Source organism: Anneissia japonica, unplaced genomic scaffold, assembly GCF_011630105.1.
Source record: "Anneissia japonica isolate Jap-2015-1 unplaced genomic scaffold, ASM1163010v1 scaffold581_len1011336_cov187, whole genome shotgun sequence".
Lineage (NCBI taxonomy): Eukaryota > Metazoa > Echinodermata > Crinoidea > Comatulida > Comatulidae > Anneissia > Anneissia japonica.
Genome location: NW_022723686.1, coordinates 746,929 through 762,194, shown reverse-complemented (window position 1 = coordinate 762,194; position 15,266 = coordinate 746,929).

The window sequence follows — 15,266 nt, the reverse complement described above, 5'->3', positions numbered from 1 at the left end:
GAGTTTCTTGCTCATACCGATTATAGGCCTATCTTGTCCTCCTTAGTTCTCTTATGATCTCCAAGGTTTGCTGGCTTTTTTTTTTTTATGTAATCGAGTAAAACCATTATCAAGCATATTATTAGTGGTGTGTAAATGATCATCAGCAGAATCAAATACCGTAGTTGCAGGAGCAAGGGTAAAATCGGAATTAAATTTTTAGGCAACATAACGATACATACCATCTATCTAGGCCTAATTAATATTGTTGTTAGTACAGCACTGTCCTGTTCCTGTTGGCCTCGCGCTCCGAAACCATGTGCATGGCCCCCTTGTTACGCACCGGTAAACATCATTTGCATGTACCCAGAGTTTTACTTCGTTTTATGTGAACGGTTTTGCCATTATCATGATAAACGAACTCACGATGTTTATCATGAACAACTTGTTCATGAAATCTTATATAAACGCGCCTTTTGATATCAATATCATTGATATCAATCACCGTTTACATTGCATTGCAGCATTATTTTGGTGCTACCAAAAACAGAGTAGGGGCCTACATTTCATTAAAAAATATATAAAATATGTAGAAGTGAAATACAGTACACTGTACTTCTAACAGAAGACAACCTAAGAATAAGCAAAACAATAAAGTAATGTATGTGAACCCTGTACTGTTCTCCTGCACAGGGGCAGATCCCAAGGGGAGGCAACAGAGTCTAAGGGCTAATGCTTCCCTCCCCCTCCCCCGGCAAAAAATTCTAGAAAATATAAGAAATTAAATTGAATGAAAATCTATATCAGTGGTCAAGCATTTTAAACAAAAATCTTTCTCGCGTCACATAGCCCCTACCGATTTTTTCCTGAATCCTGCAAGCATTATGCTGGGCTCACACTAACCGCTCGCCAAATCGTCATGGAGAAAACTATTTTGGATTGGTGAAAAGAAAATCAACTGCTTTAGCCATTTTGGCAAAAGCCTATAGAAAATCAAAGAAAGTTTTAAATACTTGCTAAAATACAGTACATTGGTTTTTTTTATTTGAGCTTCATTTTTCGCTAACTCCATGCAACACTTTTGTGTTGTTGTATGAGTAGTCTTGCTTTATTTTTTATTTGTAATTGTTATTTTAACGCGGTAGATGCAGGGCAGCGGCTGTACGACGTAGACTAATATGAAGGCACCACCACAAAACCACGAGGGCAATGCGATGTGATGGTGGTTGAAAGAGTATCCTAGTGTCGTTAATAATAACTTAATCAGTGATTTCGTGTTATTGTCAAATACGTGAAATACATTTAAATAATTTGTGAAATAATTTAATAATGCACTGCGTGGGTCACTTTGTTGCACGGTGTACGTACTTGTGTTGTAGAGAGAGTAATTTCGCAATCAATGCTAGCCCAGCCTAGGGCCTAGATTGTGTACGCTCTTGATTATCACGGTGACAACTTAGGGTGACATACGATCGGGCCCAACTGGTGTGGACGATCGGGCCCCAAGCCAATTTTTAATATACTGTAGTCCAGTAAAAGCACCGCTAGCTCCCCACCCCCGATATTGTTCAAAACTATAAAAAGAAAATACTGTATAGGCCTGGCTTTAATTGGCTAAAAAAAATTGTTGACTTTAGCCAATTGGCTAAACAAAAAAATATGTTAGAGTGACCCCAGTTATATACAGGTGCTGGGATGATGTTGCCTCCTAGACTTACTGTAGTGTACCCAGATCTACCTAATCTTGAGGAAAGAATAATGTTTCTGTATGATTTTTGCTTGCTCATACCGATTTTTGGAAGCCTTTCCCAGAGAGTTTGAGATTTCGGCATCATCAACATTACCATTGTCATCAACTTTATCGTCATTTTCATCATCGTCAATATCATCATCATATTCATCATCTTATTTATCTTTTTGAATCATTGTCAGTGTTTTCTTATTCCTCTTAATATATTTAATCTGTCCTCAGAAGTGCCAGAAGTCATGATCTGGCCTGTCTGCAACATGAAACTCAGTCATGTATTATTAGGAGACAATTAGACAGGTCTTAATCACATCAGGTCACAGGTCACAAAACATGATAACTGCCACAGATGGTTATGAATGTTAATAAGAAGGAGAACAGGTAAAGAGCTGTAGTGCTCCTTGTCTGAGTCACCAATGATGATTGAAGAAACCTAGGTTGATTGAATGCACCGATCCTTGTAATTATGTGCTAAATGGTATGAATGGTTAAGTGATCCAATTTTGTATTTGATTTTATTTAAATATTATGCTCATCTTTAGAGCAAAAAAAAAACAAAAAAAAAAAAACCAAATATAAATATGAATGCATCAAAACATAGAAGAGCACATAGAATAAAACAAAATTGCAAAAATAAAAAATTATTTCTGTAGGGATGAATATCTCCCATTTCTACCATAGTTGACTTATTTTAAGAATACAGTGCTAGCTAATTCTGATGCTTTCCATCCTAAATAATTGAATTTCGCCGAATCTGAATATTAGATTCCTACTGTTTAATTTTCATAAAAATTTCTCATGCAGAATCATACCCCTTGGTAAGAATGCCCCTAAAGAACATTTAAAAACATACTGAACTTTGTCACCTCTTATCAAATCTTGGATTAACCTCATGCTTTCATGCAATTAAGATTCAGTCAAGGCAAAACACATAATTAATGTAAATATACACATGTATTTCTCTTACAGTAGTTTCTGTCAGTATAAATATACATTTATGTCCTTTAGAATGGCTCTTGTATTATCATAGATAATGAAGATATGATTGTGAATGAAACATATTAATTCTGTTCCAGTATAGCGGCCTTTGATTTCATCTATAGTATTTCATCCGTGGATTTGTATAATACAGTAACCAACTTTTGTCTCTTCTCCACTTAAATTGTATTGCAATCCATTCCCCAAACTTATCATATTTTTTTTCCCCCGCAAATTCAAGGTTTGATTATTATTAGTAGGCAAGCACTTGTTTTTATGCTCTTTCAATGCAAGTTTATTGAAAAATATTCATAGGAGAAAGAAATAGGCAAACAGGATACAAAGTAACAATGGGAGGGACAGAGGCGAGGAGGAGTACAGTGCTGTATATCACTTTTAGATTTGTTAATTACACAATTTTTAACATAGTCTACCTGTAATATTTAAATATGATCACCAATATATTACGGGAACATTTTCTGTAATCGATAAAAATAAATGACGGGTAAATTTTATATTCTGTTATCAGAGTTCTGTCAAATCATGCAATAATATTTCAAACAGATTAGATTTTGAATGATTTTGGCTATGTTCACACACACGGTGTAAGGCTGGCTTAAGCATGGTGTAGCGTACGCCTTTGTGTGTGAACTAGGCAGTGGCGTTGTTAAAGCCACTCACTACGCCACGTCCTTGGCGTTATTAACGCTACCTGTAGACCCCAGATTAGCTAACGCCACTGAGCTAACGCCAGTAATGCTTGAATGATTTGACCTCATTTCAAGAGATTGACCAATCACGATTGCAATATAAAATTAGCTACTTTGGTCTTTTTCCTGTGCTCTCTATAAATGAAATGGTAAAGGGGTTCTTTTTCTATTGCATTTTACTTAGTTATAATGTATATGATTTGTTGATTGTGCTTTGTAAGATAGTTTAACCTATTTAGACTGTCTATTAAAACCTGCAACACCAACAATACTAGCTGATAAATCAAAGTAAAATTGTTCATTTAAAATACAATAATCGTATAAGCTCACTTCGAACAATTCACAGGTTTAAAAGAGTTTTACTGATGCACTGTTAATTTTACTACAGGTAAGAACCCATACATTATTTAAAACTTAAAACTATTCCCCCATAGGCCTATATTACTACTAGTTCAACGCCAGCGTTAATATAGCGAACGCCGTTTGTGTGAACACTTTGGAATTTTAATTTGTGAATTAGCTTACACCTGGCGTAAGCTACGCCAGTCTCCCCCCCTCCACCCGTGTGTGTGTGAACATAGCCTTTGAAATATTTCAGTAGTTCAGCAGAGACCTGTCAAATCAATCATCTAGTCAGTGTTTGTTTTTGTTGGTTGAAGGTTGATTGAAGTAAATGTCATTGAATTGAAAATTAACCATATACTAGCCCCATAGATGGAATGTCATTTATTCAACCCAAATGTAAACTAAATTTAATGAGGCAAGTTGGTTTACACAATGAAAAGCCATGGAGCTATATCACTTGAGATCATTAAGTCTGTGTCTTCTCTTTTTGAGTATACTGAGCTTGTAGACTCTATGCTGTGGTAGTGGAATTTTTCTGTAAAATGGAATGTGTTAAGGTTTAGTTCATTTCATTTGACAGGCATGAATGTAGTTTTGTGAGGGAGTTGGTAATTGGTCTGTCACGCCAAAAAAGGTCCAGCGGACAGGTTTTGTCCGCCAAAGTCGGTCCGCCAGACTACTTTTGGCTGCTAAAATCGGTCCCCTTTGGATGAAATTTTTCCGTCGGCCTGGTCGCTTGTAACGCGTACGCGTCTGCTGCCCGTAGGTATTACGGTTTCTCCCGTGGAGTGGCAGGGAAATGTATTTCATTCTTCGCCCACACTTGGAATATCTTTTGCAGTGACAGAATAATTCGTATTAAGCTTTTGTGGTCATGTTTTATCAAACACTCATGATAATGCATTTCCTATTCCTGGCCGAATCATTTTCGGCGGCCATGCTTGCCTAGGTTTGGGCTCAAAATGAAACACAAGACTCTGGGACGGATGCAGGGGGTGCAGAGGGTGCGATCGCACCCCCCTAAATTGTATAATCACACTAGATATCTGTGGTTACCAAAAATCGCTGATAAAATATCATGAGAATTTGCGCTTCATTATGTACGGTGGCTGATTTCCGCCAAACAGCAAAAAAAAAAATATTTGTATTAGGGCGTTATAACGTCCTAATACAATTTTTTTTTTTGCTGTTTGGCGGAAATCAGCCACCGTAATTATGACTATATAATGCCGATGTGATGATGATGAATTTTACTATATAAATGTGTCACGGCAATCTACATGTACTTCCTCATTTTTTCTACGCAACCCCTACCGCCAAATCCTGCATCCGCCCCAGAGACTGATTTATTAGTTTTAAATATTGCATATTATTGTGTGTGGTATTAAGTACTGGTACTGGTACTGGTATTGGGTATTTATATTGCGCCTTTCCCTTGCGGTCATGAAGCGCAAGCCAAGCCTCAATAATTCAGGAAAACAATGGTAGGCATAAAATCAGTCATTATTATTAGGTCATACAATAGTTGTTCTATATACAGGAAAATAAAGGGGTCAATAATTTCTTTGAAATGATCACTCGTGCATTTCGTCGCGGCGTCAAGCAACACAACCAAAACAAAACAAGGTAAAAAATAAACTAAAGCGGACCAACATGATTTATGATCATATCATTTGACTACTGGGCGCGAAGAGCGAAAATATTCATACTAATTTTTTACTAATAACATTTTTTGATGAGAGACAAATATGAAGAACGCTTAAAAAAAAAATACAGGTTATAACTACTAAATAGATGCCGGATCGATTTTGGCTTATGTGGACTACATTTGGCAGGTAATTTTATAGCCAAAATCGGTCCGGCGGACCAATTTTGGTCCCGGACCAAATTTTTCCTGACAGATGACCAAGGGCTGATAGCACCTTGTCAGATAATGGACTTGTTTAGCGTAATTTTTGCCTAGTTTCTGCAGTATACTCTTTCTATCAGAAACATCTTTTTCTTTTTTATCTGAGATCTATGTCCACTCCAAGTAATGTTAGTTTAGTACTTCCACTCCATTTTTCCATACAGTATGTGTACGACTGATACAGTATCACCCAATGCTCTGCTATTATTCCCATCCCTTTTGGTCTGAGGTTCCTTTATACCTTTTCTGCTTCTTCAACTTACATTCCTATGGCATCATCTGCCATCCTATACTCCTGGGTCTACTCTAATCCAATCTAATAATCACATTTTTAATCAACAGCATTATGTATTCCTCAGGATGTTGTTTCTATGGATCTGTCTTGAGCATTAGAAGGTGGTGTTAGAAATTATGTCATTCTCTCTTAGCGTTTCCGTGGTCTGCCACTGTCACGTCTGCTCTTTCTAATGAAAGTGTTTCTGACTTATCTGTTATTATCCATCTGCACTTTGTGACCAAACAAGGCAAGTTGGATTCTGTGAATGGGTGAGGTGGTGCTCTGGTGGTTTACGATTGTCTGATACTCTCCTCAGTGCTTCTCGACCTTGCCAGCAGATTGTCAGGATTTTCTGGTGAATCTGGTTTTTCTAATCCGATGATCAGGCATACTGCACTGAGTACAGGATAAATATATATTTCCAACACGTCCTTTCTGATTTGTCCATGTTTTGTGTTTACTGCAGTGCCCGCTTGCGGGAAAGTAGACACTTTGCTATCATCTCTCTTGTAAGTTGTAGGAGTAAATCAAAGGAATGGTTGGATGCATCATAAGTTAAAAATAGAAATGAACATCCTTCCAAAAATAAGCTATGAAATTTGATTTTTTTGCCCATACTGTCCTAGAAAGAACTAAAAAGTCAACTATCTGTTACTTGTAATTTGTATGCTGCAGTTATTCACGTGAATTGCCAACATAGAAAGTGTGGATGGGTTATGAGTTGAAAGTAGCCAAAAAAAACCTGTATCAAGCAGTAGATGCACTCTCCCGCTGGGAGCCGGTATTGTAAGTTTGACAGTCTTACAGTGCTTTCTTCTCCTACCCTCCGGAGTTTAGCATTTCCTCATCTCTTCCCATCTTTTGTTACAAGGTAGTTTTAGATCACATGTTCTCTTCCATTCTTCCAGCATTTGAGATCCCATGCCTTAACATGATTTTCATAGATTTTGGTTTTCATTTTTAATGACATTGGTAAAACTACAACATTACAATATACTGTATTGTATGGCTTTTTATTTATCACATCATCTTTAGAATCTATTACTATTAGAATAACGAGCAATTTCGAAGTCTCTAAAAAATAGTAACAAGCCCAGACGTTCCAACCCCTAGACCTAAAAAATCGGGAGACGGGGAGAATTTGCATGTGAAGGGCACCCCTATCCCCACCAATTAGTGAAAAGTGCCCTCAACATCAAAATTGAGTCATAAGTGTAATTTATAAGGTACCTATAGTTTTTCACTCATGTGGCCTAGTAATTAATTTCATCTATTTTACCGTGTGAATCCCATGTTTTTTCACAGGCCGTACATTAAAATTTTGTGGTTGTACTGTAAGTGCAACATACAGTATCTAGGCCTAGCCTAGTCCTAGTTTTTGAATTCGGGACAACTTGAACAAATTCAGAAGACCGGGAGATAGCGTGTAATTGGGAGACTCCCAATCGAATCGGGATGGTTGGAACCTTTGCAAGCCCTACCAACAAGGTCAATATATACAGTCTTTATTTCATGCTTTGACCTATGACCCTGTAGATCTCATTAGTACATTTCAAGTGAAGCATCATATTAGTTATTAATTTTCTCTTTTTTCACTTTATCATAAATTGATCTTGTCCCTTGGGTAACATCCAGGTCTTTCAACTTTGGGATTGATTTTATGAGTGTACAATTTATACTGACAAGGTAATAAATTATGTTTTGATGAAGAAGTGCTTGGTATTGAGGCTTGTTTCTAATGTACTGAATCTCAATCCTAGTAATGATTTATTATAGGTAAAAGTGCAGATATTTAGTCATGTTACTTATAAAAAAAATGTTATATCAATGTGCTTTTAAAAAATGATATTAATATCTAATGGTAGGTGATAGTAATTTACATATTCACATGAATATTAGCTAGTACATAATGCTAGGCAACTATGCTTCACAAACACTTACGGAACACATACCCAGCACCTTGGGGAATATTCCATAATTTTGTAGATAGTATCTCAGCTTATAAAACCAGGTATGTAATTTTATACTTTGTGCGTGGATGGAAGAAGGTGTTTACCTTGCCAAAAATATGCAAACTCAGTGATCAACCTCAGATTCGAACCCTGTTTTTTTAATAGAAGCTATTCAATCACTCTTTATGAAATGCATCCTATTAAGTCATGATTAAAATGACTTATTATATTAATTTATTATTTATTACTGATGATCTGATATTTATTTTCTATATAAATTTGTTAATTTACTTATTTAATCGATCATTATTTTAATGGTAATTTCATGAGAAGTTGGAATTGTTGGGCCTTGTACTGTACTGTAATGTTAGAATAGGAATTCTTAATTTTCAATCTTTAAAAATATAGAATGATAAAAATGAATATTTATTCGATTAGAAATTAATATTGTTAACTTGTCTTTCACAAGAATTGAAGATGAATGAATGAGTTAACTGTAAATTATATAAAAAGTTGAGAAACATTAAAGTCAGCTGTAACGACTCTTTGATACCGATATACAGCATACAGGAAAGTAAAGAATACAAAAATTGTCAAAGCATAAAAATATTACATCCTCAAAAATATTTGCAAGTACATGTAATTTTTTGAGTTGTATTTTATTTTTCTTTATTTTCTTTTTAAATTTAGAGTGCAACTAATTATTTTTATACTAGTCTGTAGTAGTATGATGTTCCAAGTATGTCATTTTTTGCTCCTCTACACTGCCCTCTCAGATATTCTCATGTGTCTTTGAAAATGCACGTATGAAACTACATATTTCTATTTTCATCTCTTTGAAAAATTAATGTGAAATGATATACTTCTTTTTTATATCAGAATTTAGGTATATTTGTTGTTCATGGGTTGCAGTATGTTGGATTTGATTATTACATTCAATGAATTGTCAATACAACTTTAATTACCAGTTGTAATTATTCAAATAAACCTGCAACCCCATAGAAACACTCAGCAATCAGCGATCTGGCAAGAATCTTGATAGCAAAGTAGACTTTCATTTATCGACTGACCCTACAGTACAGGAGGTAAAGAAGCCTGATTGGTATATTGATCCAGTTCGTTGTCTACGCAGGATTGATGGAAATTGACCGATGGCAAATTTGTACAGCGTTGTTATTAGGTGGTTTATTGCAAGGTACATTTTGACGATGAAATTGAAAAAAAGAATATAATAATAATGATAATAATAATAATAATAATAATAATATTTTTTTGCAAATACAATGTACAGAAATAAAACAACATGGTTTGCCCGGATAGGAAATGGGCAAAACCCCAAACAAGATTTGCTCTATCTCTCTCTGGTGTACTGCCCAATCACCACCAGAAAGACCCCACTGGAAATAAGTCTTCTTCAGACTTTGTGGTTATCCATTTACACCAAATAAATCAAATCCAACCCAGTCTAATCCTTCATAGTGAAAGACAGTAGTACAAACACAATCAGAAAAATTAATCAGAGAAATAAATGTTGTTATAACTGTTTATTATTATAAAATTTATTTTGTCACGTATATAGAAGCACTTTTATAAAAAAAAAAAACTATCAGAGACCTGAGAAAAGCAAAGACAAGATGAAAGACAAGATAGTTTAAGTAATATCTTACATCAAAGTTCATACAAGTGCATGATAAGAACATGATGACAGCCAAAACACGGACAAAAATCACAAAAATAGACCATGAGTCTTGTGCCAGATTACAAATTATAACATATAGGAATTAACAACTTCTGTAATGTTAAATTAAATAATAAAAATGTTTCTCATCCAAGGTTTTTAAAAACCAAAGAATGAGGTTTATTTTCGATGAAACTCACAAACGCAGTTGTGTAATTATATTTATTTTTTACGTGAAATCGTCCAAACTAGGCTAAGAGCCACTTCAGGTAATGGGCTAGAAAATTTAAAGCTGCGCCCTGCATTGGCCTGCAATCCTATGGAGATAAAGATTGTTTTTATGCTCAGACCGCAACCGATGTAAACTATCCATGTAGATTGTAGATAAATTTGTCAGCGGCCGACACATTTTTTGCTTGGCTTAAGGCCTCGGCAAATTCTTAAGAACACAGATACTCCGAGTGCTCGCACCTATAATAATGAAAGATTTTTTGTGTTTTGACTTTTTAAAGAAAAAATGATAAGACAGACAAGGACATGAATGAATATGCTTCTTTTATTTGGCTTAACAACCAAGTCAAATATAAAGTAGTTTAAGTTCCCCTATGGATAAAGTTTGTCGCTCAGATTAACAGGAAGATTGTTTATAATCATCAAGATAAGAAATGGCATCCTGAATCTTCTAATGATGTTGAAATGTTGCTGAGCATGTGAATTAAAGTATTGTTTATGGTCATTAGTGTCTAGTTATTCTGTGACATTAAAATGCGGTCAATCATTCATTGTTTAAAAATCCTTAAGAAATTCCCTTGTGATTGGGTTTGGTCTTGAAAGCTGTAGTGATTGCACCTTAAGGTATTAAGCATCTACATAGAGAAATGGAAGGCTTTCAATCAGTCTTTTTATTTGACAGTATAAAAAACTATGATGCAATGAAGAATAAAGATATATAATTACAATGAACAATGTGCTCGAAATATATAATTCTTATGAAAATTGTCAAAAGATAATCAATAACTCTAACACACTCTTTAATTTAGTATATCATTCATACTTGGCAAACAGTTTTATCAAGCCTTAATTATGCCTGAACCACTCATCCGAAGGTAGATCAAAATATATTGTCCCTATTAAATTTGAACTGCTCACCCTTTAAATCACCTTTTAATGGAATAGTCCATTCCAGTAAATCCCCTTGCAAACACTAAACCTATGAATGATATAGGCAGCCATGCATAACATGTGTATTTTACAAGAAGAATGTTAAGTCAGAACTGGCTGCATACCTGTACAATGACAGCCTTGGTCTTAGTTAAACAACTGTCAACAAGTACTGTATGCAAGTATTAAATTCCTAAGAAGTACATAAGAGAAGTCTTATTATTGGAAAGAGGAACTATATACAATCTGCAATTTCTGATTTCACCTTGGTCAAAGCATGTGTATTGTGTTTAGGATCACCTTGACAGAGTAACTGAGTTCACCTTCAGAGTGAAAGCTGATGGTACATGGACAAAACAAGGTGATGTTCATAAACTATTTGTCTCCCTAGAACCCATCCAGTTGGTGCAGGGTCTATACCTGGAAAAGTTGGATAATGTACTTAAGGAATAACATCATTCTTGCAGTGTACAAGTGATTTCAAACTTAATGTTTTACAGTGAGATTATGTGGGATTTACCATGAAGATTAATACAGATGACAACCAAAGACCAGTTGCATATTCTAATAGTTGATGTTACAAAACTGTGACTATCTGTATTGTAAAAACAAATTTGTTTTTTAATATAAGTTTTATGGATTGGATCAGAGCCATAGGAAGTGAGCGATTCTTGTTCTAATTTTGACCAAACACCGCAAACATAAACTAGTTTTTATTGGACAACCTGATCCAAATTGAAATGTAATTTCAGAACGTAATGATTCACATGATCATCTAGTACTTTCTTTTTTCAGTAAGAAAAACAATAGGACTCTGTGACATTCTTTTCAAGTTTGTTATTAATACGGAATTTCCTTGTTTTTATTGAGAATTTATAGTTTTGTGTTAAGCAAAAATTTGCTTTTTTCAAATTTGAATTTTTTACAACTTGAAAAATACCGTGAATTATTGCGATGGAAGACAAAAATACCTCTGTTGGGATTGTTAATATGAGAAAACTTGACATCAACCAGAATGAGGAATTGGAAAAATCTGTAAGTAATCAAAGCAAAAATTAAAGTCGTTAATTGCTATAATACTAAAAAAAAAAAAGAAAAGAAAAACAATTTAAGTTTACATTAAGTGTCAGAAAAACCACAGTATTGTTCCCTTTTTTCTTTCCAAATTTGCAAAGTTAAAACAAAAGACATTAAAAATAAAAAACGTGTGGTTTTTTTTAAACCATTAATTGCTTACCTTAACAATAGCAAAAAGGATATTGATTAAATACAGCTCAAAATTATTGATACTTCATTAAAGTACAGTTATTGAACTAACATATACCTAATTTGTTAGTTCAATAACTGTTAATGAAGTACAGTTATTGAACTACAGTTATTGAACTAACATCCTATAATATCTTTATGCATTTCACTCTATACTGAACAAGACATTATACTGTGACTGCCCCGGATTTAAAACTCTCCAGTTTAAGTGTTAGTACTGGTTGTTTAATAATATCAACTGTAATAGTATATTCTATTTGTCAATACTGATATTGATCAGTAAATCACAAGTACCACAACAGTGTTAAATTACATAATGCTATAAACTTGAATATTCATTAGGTATACAGTATGCACATTTGTTAAATTATTTTAAATATGATCTTTTAAACAAAAATTACCAAAATTTTCAAATTATATGCATGAAAATAAAATATTTAAAAAAATTGCTATTATAGATACATAATATACAATGTTTTCTCATCCTTTTATGGTAACAAGTTAAAATGTACGATTACTTCACTATAATGTACCCTAGTGAGTTTTAATCTTTTATAGACGACTTTCTGATATAGTACACCAGTCCTATTTTTAAATGGAAAAAAAAAGAGTTGAAAGGATTACATTTCATATATCATGTATACAACAGAGCTGTGACCTGGTAATATAAACAGTACATTATAGGTATTTTTTATAGAAATTATGGTTAGTGCTAATAGTTTGCAAGAGTAATGTTTATATGTGAAATATGAAATTTTACTACTTTGACATGACTATTGAACGCGTTATCATCAGCGGAATGTTCAATGGTTATTAAACCAGAACAAATTAAAACAAAAAATAAGAGGTTCAACAGTAGGTTGATTAGACATTTTATTACTATTTAATTTCGTGCTACACGTACATGGTGCAACACTCTTCAGATAAAATTTTACTTCACATTACATCAAAGGGTCGATGGAGGAACGATCAATAGGAAGGAAAGAAGAGATAGGTGATTTTATAACATTTAATAATGTGGATTAAAGTATAACAGTTGTAGTATTTTATATTGACATTTACCTGTTTTATAAGATTTTAATTATATATAACTATGACCTTTAGTTTTACATTTATTCTGAGCTGAATTTGTTTACTTCTTATTTGTTTACTTAAATACTACTTTAATTTAAGATTAGTATTATACTATATTTTGGTTGGTTATTTTAAACCATTGGTAATACTTTATATTGTAATAAGCATGAAATAATTAAAAACGTTTTTGAGCTTACAATTTTGAAATACATCATTTTTTTTAATGAAAATTATGGTTCTCAAATTAGAACATTAATTCTGAAGATGATCTCTCCTGTTGAGCTAATATTTGAAAAATAAAAATCAATATTTAAATTACGTATACCATAAACATTTATTTTATTCCACTTAAAAATAAGAATGATAAAATATTTTTCTTGTGATTTAACACATGCATAAATAATTCCTTTTCTATAATCTTTGTGTTTTAAATCACTGTTAGTGTACTGTACAGTAAGTCAGTGAAAACTTTTTTTGATCAATGTCTCACTGAAGACAATAACTTAAACTGGATTCTTTTAAATGAGCAAATTAGTGGTTTAATTGAGTGTTTAAGGGTTTGCGAGATATCACAACAGATTGTAGGCGTATTAAAGGCATTATTTCATATGAAATAGTGAAGTGCTAGGCTGACTATATTGCAGGACACTTACAGGCATAGTAAAATACTTGACTTCATTAACATTAAGCACAAATAGTATTGCACTTGATGCCTCTCCATGTCTAATGCACATAAATAATGATTATTTGTCAGGGTAGGATCATTGTATACTGTAGAAGCAGTTTTTTTCATTGCCACAATGATCACCTTTATTGCATTTTGTAAATTGTGATGTACACATTAAGCAAGAAAATTGATTATAAAAAACAAGAGTGATTGTAATAACTTTCACCTTGTGATGAAAAAAAAAAAATCAATTTTTTTTATACATTTAAACTATTTGGACTTTTTAACATTATAGGGAATTTTCTGTAACAAAAGACAATATTAGTTTATGTGTTGGAAAGAATTAATTCAAATTCATTAATTCACATTAAATATATTTTAAACTTCCATTATCAAAAGTTAGTGCATATAGTTTAACACTTTTATTTTTATGTTTGTTTTTAATGTATATTTTTTTTATTTCATTTTATTATTATTATTGTTTTTGATGGAATTTTTAATGTGGTAGATTTTGATGTACATTTTAATATATATATAATTTATTTTATCAATTTATGTATATTTCAATGTGAAACTGGGTGAGTTGGAAACACTGACTTTTAGTTACAGCGATTAGGTTCACTTTTTGTGTTTCTATCCATCAAAGTTTATTTCAATCAATTTTTAAATATTTTAATGTGAACTGGGTGACTTTTCGTTACAGCGGTTAGGTTCACTCATTTGGATGTACATGGCATATCTACTCATTTTGTCCGTTTAAAGGTGAATTTTAGTTGTTGTACTTTTACTAGTATTATTGAATAATATATTGCTTTTGTTTGCTTTTGCAACTAGTGGTAAGTATTGTGAACATGAAAAATATATTTAAAAAAAAAACAATGTGAGCAGTTGACCAATTATTGAAATATATGATTTTTCTTGTAACTGAAGAGATACAGTATTTTGGAATTTTCTATTATCAATGTACTGTTCCTAGTTACAGTAGTAGTTTCATAGATTGATATTATGTGATAAGCCTATCTCCTCACTATGTCAGTTTTTAAGATGAATTTCAGTTGTATTTCGTAATTGTAATTTCAGTATTCATTGTTCTTCACCAGGTTTTGTAAATTAATGACCATGGTAAGCTAAATATTTACATGGAAATTTCCCAGTAAATGACATGTAATAAACCTTTCACCTCTTGGTAATAAGTAATATTTGTGGATGTTAAATAATTCAGCATTGTTGCATATTGTTTACATTATAATGTTTCAGAGCAATTTATTCTGTTATAAAACATATTTTAGTTGCTTATTTAATAAAGGAGATGTTGTGTTGGTGGTATTTTACAGTGTTGGAGAAATGCCATGTAGAATTAATCAATAATTATTATATTAAACCTAATACTGTACTTTTTATTAATGATAAATACTATAAACCAATAATTTGTTTGGCTTTTTGGATTTTTTTTATTAGTGGCTTGCTTTACACAATGTTTTCACACGTCATGGTGAATTATTTCCTACTGGTGGTTTAAAAAG